The sequence below is a fragment of the Siphateles boraxobius genome, unplaced genomic scaffold, assembly GCF_051911475.1.
Source record: "Siphateles boraxobius isolate OS27281-9 unplaced genomic scaffold, OSU_SipBor_1 23, whole genome shotgun sequence".
NCBI classification, from domain to species: domain Eukaryota; kingdom Metazoa; phylum Chordata; class Actinopteri; order Cypriniformes; family Leuciscidae; genus Siphateles; species Siphateles boraxobius.
The window spans coordinates 2097178-2107500 of record NW_027508844.1 but is presented as its reverse complement, the minus strand read 5'-3'; the positions used below and the strand labels follow the sequence as shown (position 1 = coordinate 2107500).

Genomic DNA, 10323 nt, shown 5'->3' with positions numbered 1-10323 from the left:
AGACCTGTAGCTCGCCGTGATCGTATAGTGGTTAGTACTCTGCGTTGTGGCCGCAGCAACCCCGGTTCGAATCCGGGTCACGGCAAGATTTTCTGTGTGCCATTGAAATTGAGCTCCATGTCGCCACCTCTCCTCACCCCTTCCTTCAGACATGTCTTTTTGTGCACGGCGCGTGCCCTTGATGTGCTCTGGATGTTCGAGTGAATTGAAACTGGGACCTTCTTTGAAAGCACAAGCTCTCAGGTTCGAACCCTTAGAGAAAAGACTGAAAACAAAACGCTCCTATTTATTTCGGAAGAATCTTGCTTCAGAGAGAATATGGTGCGTGTATATGGTTGGAGATATTGCCTTTGTGTTCAAACCCTGTTCCTCAACGGCATCTGCTGAAGAAAGGGAGTGGACACACTCGTCGATGGCCCCAGAGTACAAGCATTAAAAAAAAGAGTTGGCAGGAAAACTGATAGTGCGCTATAGACATTGGAGATGCACCAGTTCTTGACACAAGAGAACAAGAATGAAAACAAAGAGTGGCAGGAGGGGATGAATCAAGTCCAGTGAAGCAGGCTTTGATCACAGCTGCAAAAATATGGAGCGCTTCACGTATTTGCATGTCATTCTTTCGCTCTGTGCCCAGCAATGTTCTCTGGATCCCGGCCAATCAGCAGCTCGGATTGTCGAGCGTTTGTTGAGCGTTTTCGGTTTTGGGCCAATCAGCAGCTCGTACCCCTACTTCACGTGTCGGCTGTTCCTCTGGACGCCCCTGCGTCTGTGGGGCGTCCGGCCGACATGCTGTAATATGGCCCTCACCAAGTGTGGGCTCTACAGGACCATCCGGAGGGTCCTGGACATCGACGGCTGGTACTTGATGGCCACCGAGTACCTGGAGTGCCGTCGGTGTAAGAGGAAGGTAGCTGCCTGGTCGCAGGAGGTCGTGGGTCAGCTGGGAGAGGGGTATCGCGCCCTCTTCCCGGCAATCCTCACCTACAAGTAAGTAGCTGTCTGAACACTGTCACAGTATGTCTGTTTGTGGCGCCCTCTTCCCGGCAATCCTCACCTACAAGTAAGTAGCTGTCTGAACACTGTCACAGTGTGTCTGTGTGTGGCGTCCTCTTGCCGGCAATCCTCACCTACAAGTAAGTACCTGTCTGAACACTGTCACAGTGTGTCTGTGTGTGGCTCTTCTGTAACACATGATGTGCTCCTCTCTGTAGGCTTGCCTGCGACCGGCGGGTAATCATCCAGCTGCGTGAGCGTCCTCGGGGGAACAGCGCCACACAGCTGTACAAAAAACTCTGTGAGGCACACACAAAGGCCTGGATGCGGCGGTCCATACACTACCTCAGCGTCATGGAGCCCTTCACGTCGCTAGGTGTCGTGCGCATGTGCACCCCACCACCAAAACCGCCAGCCGTGCCCCAGTACGCATGGCTGTTAATGGTGTACTGCCACGACATCCTCTCCCGCCTGGAGGACGTGAAGGCCCGGGTCACCTCCGTCTTTGGAACGGTTTTGAAGATGGATTCGACCAAGAAGGTAAATGTGGTGCTATGTATGTATAAATATATATGTATATAAATGTGGTGCGGAGTATCACGCTCTAGCTATGTGCGTGCAGCCTTACTGAGATGCTTTATTCTTTCAAACAGGTGACCCGGAAGCTCGCCGGTGCTGCTGCCCAGACCGCAGCGTGGGCAACGAACGTCGGCAACGAGCAAGGACAGGTGCTCATGTCCGTGCTCACGGACGCCGAGGGTGCCGGCCTGTTGCCCATGGCTGCTGGGTTAATACGGCAGTATCGGGACGCTGGGGTGGAGCCGCCTCAGCTCCTCTACGTCGACCGGGACTGTTGTTCGTCCCACGGGGATCCAAGACAGCTGACATGTTCGGGAAGTGGGACAAGCTGGTGGTCCGGCTGGACATCTGGCACCTGATGCGGCGGTTCGCGTCAGGTGCGTTGTGGCAAAAACAATAATTAAACAAACAGCATCACAGTAAGAGACATCATGGTTCCATAACTTGATATAACATGCATTTTTCCATAACAGGTGTCACCACCGAGAGCCACCAGCTGTATAAACCCTTCCTGCAGCAGCTGTCTTCGTGCATCTTCTTGTGGGACCCAGGGGACGCAGCCCGGTTGCTCAAGGCGAAGAAGAGGATGCTTGAGGCGCAGGGGATGACCTTCTCGTCCGACGCCGGAGTGTGGAGGCACGTCAGCCGCAAGAATATGGCTCTCCATTGCCGTCGCTGCACGCGTGGAGCGGAGGAGACGGAGCGGCTGATCGGTGACCTCCTGGAAACCTTCGGCGGTGCCAACGGACGAGACACCATGGAAATTTCCCTGCTGGACCAAGACCGCATCCAGAAGATCTGGACGGAGCAGCGGCGCCACCTCCATTGCATCCAGGACCCGCCGGGCGTGGAGCTGTACACTGAGACCGGCAGGATGACCAAGGGGGGATCAGCCTGCCGGTGTACCGTTGTGCACGAGGCTCCACGTCCCTGGAGTCGTTCCACCTGCATCTCAACCGCTTCATTCCAGGTATGTTTCACATGCTTCACTGTCATGTCAATCTTTCACTGTCATCGACTCGCTGTCATTCACATTGTGTGCACTGAATAAACTGCTAAACAGATCTGTGTTCCTCCTCAGGAGAAAGTGCCAATCCCTGGCACTTCCAGGCATTTCTCCTGGAGGGGTTGACGCGGTGGAACGCCGACAGGGCGGCGTCCGTGGCACAGGAGGGACGGCCGCTGCTCCGCTCCTACAATGGCCCCCTGCAGCACTCCCTTGACCAGCTCAGCCAAAGGGTGCTTGGCACGAATGTGGTCAAGGATTACACCAAGCCCAGGGGGTACACGGGTAAGAACACTCAAGCCACCGCGCTTACACCTGTCCACACTGAATGATATTTGTACCAGACTGACTGATGCGATTTGTGTTGTTGTACTTCAGGGGAACTCATCGGCATCGAGTACCTGTACTCCCAGACGGGCAGAGTGCTGCAGGACGTCAGCTTGGACCTTGACATTCCGGACGCGGGGGGGGGACGTTCCCCAACTTGTCGAGGATGACGAGCTCACCGACGGCCCTCAGGAGGTGGAGGACCTCACCCTGCACGTGCCTGGCGAGTTCCCAGCTCCTCAGACGGACCCGCGGTCAGGGCGACCGGCTGACGCACCCGCGCCCGAGCCATCCAGTCCGACCGGTGCCCACGAGCCCGCACCCCACTCCCCCGGCCGGTCCTCGCCAGAGCCTCAGCAGGCTGCTGAGGTAAGCACGCCACCTCTTTGTGGTCTGCGACTGCAGTGCATCTCGCATCACCAAAAACTGCGCTCGCTCTGTTCCATCCAACTGACTTATTGTTTTCCATCTCTTCTTGTGTGTCTGCAGGACTACAGAGGACCGGATGACCAGCCGGGGTACCTGGCCGTGGTCCAGTTGGCCACGGCCTTGGTGGGGTTGCGTCACGACCCGGCCTTGTCCGAGGGGAGGGTAGACGAGCTTATCAGGCTCTACGAGGCCCTGTCACCGTACGACAGGGCCCGAGTAGTTTACCCTCCCCGCTACAGGGACAGGCCAGCTCAGGGGCGCTTCATGGCAGCCAAGCCAAGCCCTACCAGTATACCTGGTGTGGAAAGCTTGAGACGGTAAAGCTACGCTACCATCATACATTTCCCTGGTGTACAAACAAGCTGCTTTATGTAATGTTGCCCATTATCATGCTCATATCTGTCATTGTTTTTGTCCATTGTCCACAGCTGCCTGGTCGGAGAGACCTCTGGACCTGCCAGCAGTCCCAGCGCAAGCCGGCTGGTAGAGGCAGTATGCACCCAGCTCTGCCGCTTGATCCCCTCGGGCAGCCGTGCGCGCGGTGCCCGGAGGTCGCGGTGGGACAGCATACTGCTTCGGTACCAGCACATCCGGGACCTTGTGCTGGGCCACCAGAGGCTGATGGCTCGGGCGCCCATACAGCTCTTTGAGCTGAACGCCAGGACCCTCTCGCTATTGTATGTTTGATGCTTTTGATGTTATGGTAATGACATGCTTGAATGGCATGCTCTCAAAATTGAACATGTAACTAAAACACTACGTTGAAATCCGTTTTCAGGTTCACCAGGATGCAGCGGGAGAAGGAGAGGACTGTGCTAGCTTCAGGCGTTGCAGCAGAGGGACGACCACCAGCGGCAGCGGGTTCGGCGCCGTGCCCAGCAACAGCGGTGGATCGTTCTCCGGCAGCAGCAACAGGCCAGGCGAGGACGGCAGCGCCAAGGGCGGCGGGACCTCTGGCAGCAGCACCGGCTGTGGCAGCACCGGTGCCAGTTCTGCCAGCGCCAGTGCGCCCAATGGCGCCTTTACCGCATGCCCCCTCAGCTGTTGTCCTGGCCATACCACCGGCTGCTGCAGCTGCAACAGGACCTTTTCCGGCAACACAGCCTCTCTTTCTGGACCTCTCACTGCCCCAGCAGAGTGTGAGGGTGCTCCCCATCCCAACGCTCCCTCGGACAACGCCAGCCCCACACGTCCTCTCTCTGCCGCTGGCCGCCGCACATCACGCCGGCCCTCGGCTGCCTGCACCACCTCCTGCTCCCCCTCCTCAGCCTCGCTCTTCGTACAAAACTGAATGGCTGAGGAGGAAGAGGGCTGAGCAGAGGGCAGCGGCAGGAGCAGTCGTCGCTGCCCGGGCCGGCGTGCCACAAGAACAAAAGTGCAGGAGATGCGGCCAGCCAAAGCGGAGGGAGACCGGACACACCCGCTACGGCAATGTACATTTTTGCTCTGCCGCCGCGGCGGGTAAGAGTGTGGAGGACTGACTGAGGGAGATGAAGGACCAGGGTCGAGCCCCGGACTGATTTCGCATTCTCGCTGGGGCAGGTGTATATAGTTGTTTCAGTGTTTATTTGTTTTTTAAAGACATTGACTTTACCCTCCACAAGGACCGGGACCTTGGCGCGGTGTGGAGGCTTCCTACAAACACCGGTCCACACCTGCCACAACTTTTCTACAGCAAAAAAAACATTGTGTATCCCATTCACACCTGTACAACATTGCCATTCCTTTGTACTATTCTGATTCTTTGCACTGACAAGTTATACGGGCCTATACTGTGTGTGTATGCTGCCTATCATATGGCTTAAGAAAAAGAAAAGAAAACATTGTCTGTCCCATTTACACCTGTATAACACATTCACACCTGTATAACACATTGTCATGCATTTGTGCTGTTGTGATTTTATGCGTTGACAAGTTACATAGGCCTTTTGGACATGTGGGTATGTTCAATAATGTGGTCACTGTCTTTGGAGTTACGTCCAGTTGCCACTGGCTCTGTTGCCGCCGCGTTGGTACTTCACACTGTATGCTGCTGCTTTATGTATCCATGCATGTGTGTAATGAGCCCTTATACTATGCGTCTGTCTGCTGTGATTTATGTGGTTTAAAATAAGAGGAATGAAGCCTTGTGCCACTGTTCTGCATCACTACCACTGTTCTGCATCTCGCCCCAGAATATTTATGCCATGTGTCTGCTCTGATGCTCTATTTTTATTATTATTATTACTATCATCATCATCATCATCATCATCAAAATCATCATCATCATGTTTTATTGTATTGTAGTTTGAAATAAATAATCTATTTCACACTGTAGTCTACTGCTGCTGTGTTTGGTGTTTTCTGCATCTATACATCATCATCATCATCATCATCATCATCATCAACAACAACAACATCAACAACAACAAATATTTAATTGATATTTTTTTTACTGAAGAAAAAGGTGAAACGAATAATACACGGCATGTAACTTTTATTTATACATCGAAATAAAATTATTGACATAATATAAATGTAATATAATGTTTAACATAACAAATTGTAATATATATGCAGAAAAAGGTAAAACAATATAAATACAATATATCTATGCAGAAAAGGGTGAAACAATATAAAAAGGGGAAACAATATGAATACAATATATTATTTAACATACATTTTAATAAGGTGACACAATATAAATACAATATAATGTTTAACACAACAGATTTGAATAAAAGGTGAAACAAATAATACACAGCATGTTACTTTTATGTATACACATGAAATAGGCATAATATGAATATAATAGTGTGTAATGTAATGTTTAATATTTGTGCTTCGGTCGGGATTCGATCCTGCGTTTTGATGGTGTCTCGTTTGTACCGCGTTTGTGCGACTGGGCATGCGCGAAGGCACTAATGCGCATGCGCGACAACAGAGAAGAACGATGGCTGAGCTTTTCCCAGGGGCCATGTTAATCTGCTCTGTATCGATCCAATTTTAGTATATATGCTGCCTTAGCAAGCACAAGTTTGGTGCCCAGCTCAAGGCATATCTACACCTCGGGTTCCAGCGAGCTATCACCAAGGTGGTAGGGCCCAGCGAGCCATCTCGCCTCTGCATACCTTTGCTTGACACAATGATCAGTTTAGGAATAGGACACCTTAGAGCTTTAGGGTTCATAAATGGCCAATTCCACCATGATGTATGAGAGCATCTACTGAAAGAATGGGTTGGGCAGACTTATGGATGGTACCAAAATACAAGCTCTGAATGGGCTGTGTCCTCCAGGTTTTCGAGAAAAAACCGAGTTGGCAGAAAAACGGAAAGTGCTTAGCGGATGGTGACAGAATCAACACAAAGTGAGCATTTAATGTTGTGTTTAGACTATTGTCTTTATATCTGGCATTTATAACCACCTATCTTGTGGAACTGCGTTATTTGGACCAGTAACATTAAAATGATCACTTATTTTAAGGTGGATAAAAACATGTGTACAAAATGTTTTGAGCAAATGTATCACATAGTCACACACAGACGTCAAGATTTTGCATATGATTCACAACAACGGTGACAACCAAAACAAAAAAGCTTGGGAATCAAGGATGTTTTGTACTTTGAAAGCTACCCATCATGCATTGCAGCATGAAGCTTTTTTTTATTGTCACCATTGTTGTGAATCATACGCAAAATCTTGATCTCTGTGTTTGACTGTATGATGCATTTTCTCATAACATTGTGTAAACATGCTTTTCTTTTATCCACCTTCAAATAAGTGATCAATCTAATGGTACTGGACCAAATAATGCAGTTCCACAAGATTGGTGGTTATAAATGCCTGATATAAAGACAAAAGTCTAAACACAACATTAAATGCTCACTTTGTGATGATTTTATCATCATCAACGAGGAGCTGATGACAGTCGATCTTACTTTTTCTTGGCTTTCTCTGCCACAACAATGGTGTTATACAAACACACAGTTACAACAGCCACGGTAAAGTTAAAGTAAGAAGAACTGGGACCAAGAGCCCAACTAAAGCAAACACTCATCACCACAATGGTTACTTAAAATAAAACATGATGTTGAAAATATGTCCACAATGGCCACATTTGAACTAGTTTTTAAACTGGTACGAAGGTTCGATGGACGTCTATATCGCAAGTGCAGAACACGTAAAAAAAAGACGTCATAAAAACGTTCATTCTGGCTCCTCAGTGGACGTCTTTTCAACGTCCGACTTTTGTGACAAAGACGTTGAAAAGACGTCTTTTGGACATCATGTTGTTTAGTGGGTACTCCGTTGCCAACCAACACTAGCAGAGCTAGCTTCTCTCTACCCCATGCCTTGTCAACAAAATTATTCTAGTCGTGATTTCTAGTGTTTAATCCTAGGTACGAGAGACAGATGTGTTGAAAACGTCAATGAGTACATGAAGCGTCTGACATCAAATGTTTTATTTAGCTACAAGTCCAACGCATACTAGAATCCTTGATGTTCAGCTCAGGGGAAAAGATGTAACGTTAGTTCACTGCACAGGATGGGAATGGAATCCTATTCCTCCTTCCCAAATGCCCCCTCGCCCAAATAGTGAACTGCCGGTACGCTGTTAACCTTAACAGTCTGAGAAGAGGATATAAGTTAGCCTAGCCTAGCCCAGTTACCAATTCGTAAAATACACTGTTACATACCAGCTACTTATGGGGCGCTCCAGCGTCTCAGCTCGGACATCCCTTAGAGATAGCATAGCCTCCTCCAACATGTCTCTCTCACCGCACAGCATCCGAAATGAACGGTGCATGGTGATGCATTTTCGCCGATCAATAAATGTTCCAGGTTGACCTCTCTGCAACAGTTCGACTCCGGTGCAGTGTCCATGCTCCGGCAGCGCCCGCGCCCACACACTTCCCCCAAACGATCCTGTACTGTATGTGGAGCCTGAAACTGGTTCAGATTTTTAGTTACTCTTGCTTTCATATTATAGTTTGAATTCATTTTCTACAATATTTATTTCATAATTTAATTAAAAATTAAAAGGTTTTTAATTAAAAATTAATAACAACCTGATAAAAAAAATTGGACCAGGCACAGGGTCCGAGTGTTTGCAAAAACAGGTATTTCATTTTACTTTAAAGGATCATTCAAACAAAATGTTAGTGCAACTCTGTTAAGGAATGCTAAATTATACTCACTGTATTTTTACTTCAGGTGACTATGAAACTGCAAAGAAGTGGTCCAAAAGAGCAGCTGTGCAGTCTTCTGTGGAGAGCTCTGATGACGTTCCCAAGAGAAAAAAACGACCAGTGTGTCTCAGCAGCTCTGATGAAGGTATGAACCTGAGCATGTGAAATAAGTTTACAAGTAAACAATTAAAGTCATTCTAAAATCATTTTTATTCATTTTTTTAAAAGATACTTCTTCAGTACCTCACCCCAAAAAGAAGAGCCGGGTGAACTGTACATCAACTGGTAGGCCTTTCTTAGTTTTAATTATTTTACTTTACCACTTGTGCACAATTTCATATTAAAAAGTGTTTGGGGGTTTTCAGAATACCAAAATTTCATTAGTTGATTGATACCAATACCAGTACATTTCATCGTTTTTCGTTTGTTCCTATTTTTTAGTAATTACCTTCTAATTTACAGTGGAACTGTCACGATGAGGTGGAAGCAAGGAGGAAGCAGGATCCAATTGCAGCACACTTTATTTAATAAACTCAAACTACATAAAGACACTGGCTAGGGCACAAGACTAAGGAACAGAACCACCAACATCAAGGTACAACAACAACATTATTAAGAACTCACAAAGACTGGACTGAAACACAGGGCTTAAATACAAGGCCAAACAAGCTAAACAAGATAACAAGGGGGCGTGGTATACATGAACACAAACGAGGAGCGGGAAAACTGAACAGGACTGAACCAAAAGCACAAAGACCGGGGGAACACAGACAGACATTACAACATAGCCCCCCCTCTATGGGCGGCTCCCGACGCCCATCAAAACTAGAGACATAGTTCGGGAGGGTGGTGGAGCGGAGGCGGTCCCGGGGGAGGGATGGCGGGCCAGGTCCGTGCAGGGAACGGGACCGGGGTCTTGCGATGGCGGACCTGGGCCATGGAACATGGGCGGAGCTGGACGAACAGACTGCCAGGGCGGAGCAGGCTGTGGGCGTGTCCACGACGGAGCAGGCTGAGGGCGAGGCCACGGCGGAGCAGGCTGAGGGCGTGACCAGGGCGGAGCAGGCTGTGGACCCTCGGGCATCCAGGGCGAAGCTGTCGGACCCTCGGGCGTCCAGGGCGGAGCTGTCGGACCCTCGGGCGTCCAGGGCGGAGCTGTCGGACCCTCGGGCGTCCAGGGCGGAGCTGTCGGACCCTCGGGCGTCCTGGGCGGAGCAGACCCTTCGGGCGTCCAGGGCGGAGCTGTCGGACCCTCGGGCGTCCAGGGCGGTGAAGACCCTTCGGGCGGCCACGGCGGTGAAGACCCCTCGGGCGGCCACGGCGGTGAAGACCCTTCGGGCGGCCACGGCGGTGAAGACCCCTCGGGCGGCCACGGCGGTGAAGACCCCTCGGGCGGCCACGGCGGTGAAGACCTTTCGGGCGGCCACGGCGGTGAAGACCCTTCGGGCGGCCACGGCGGTGAAGACCCTTCGGGCGGCCACGGCGGTAAAGACCTTTCGGGCGGCCACGGCGGTGAAGACCCTTCGGGCGGCCACGGCGGTGAAGACCCTTCGGGCGGCCATGCTGGAGAGGACCCTTCGGGTGGCCATGGTGGTGGCCTACTGCCCCCCCCCCAAAAATTCTTGGGGGTAGCTACGGGGTCGTAGCCTGGAGAAGGCACCGGCACAGGAGAAAGAGGCAGAACCAGCGGTGAAGAGGGCTTTAGGCTGGGCAGGACCAGCGGTGAAGGAAACTCTGGGCTGAACAGGACTGGCGCAGGATCAGCGGGCTCTGGTGCAGGATCAGCGGGCTCTGGCGCAGGATCTGCGGGCTCTGGCGCA

General features: G+C 50.7%; 1 non-coding gene across 1 annotated transcript; it reads left to right on the top strand.

Moving 5' to 3' along the window:
* The first annotated feature begins 13 nt into the window (after nt 1-13).
* trnah-gug (transfer RNA histidin (anticodon GUG)) lies at nt 14-85 on the top strand. The gene has a single exon. It is a non-coding gene; the product is annotated as a tRNA-His (tRNA).
* The last annotated feature ends 10238 nt before the right edge of the window (nt 86-10323 follow it).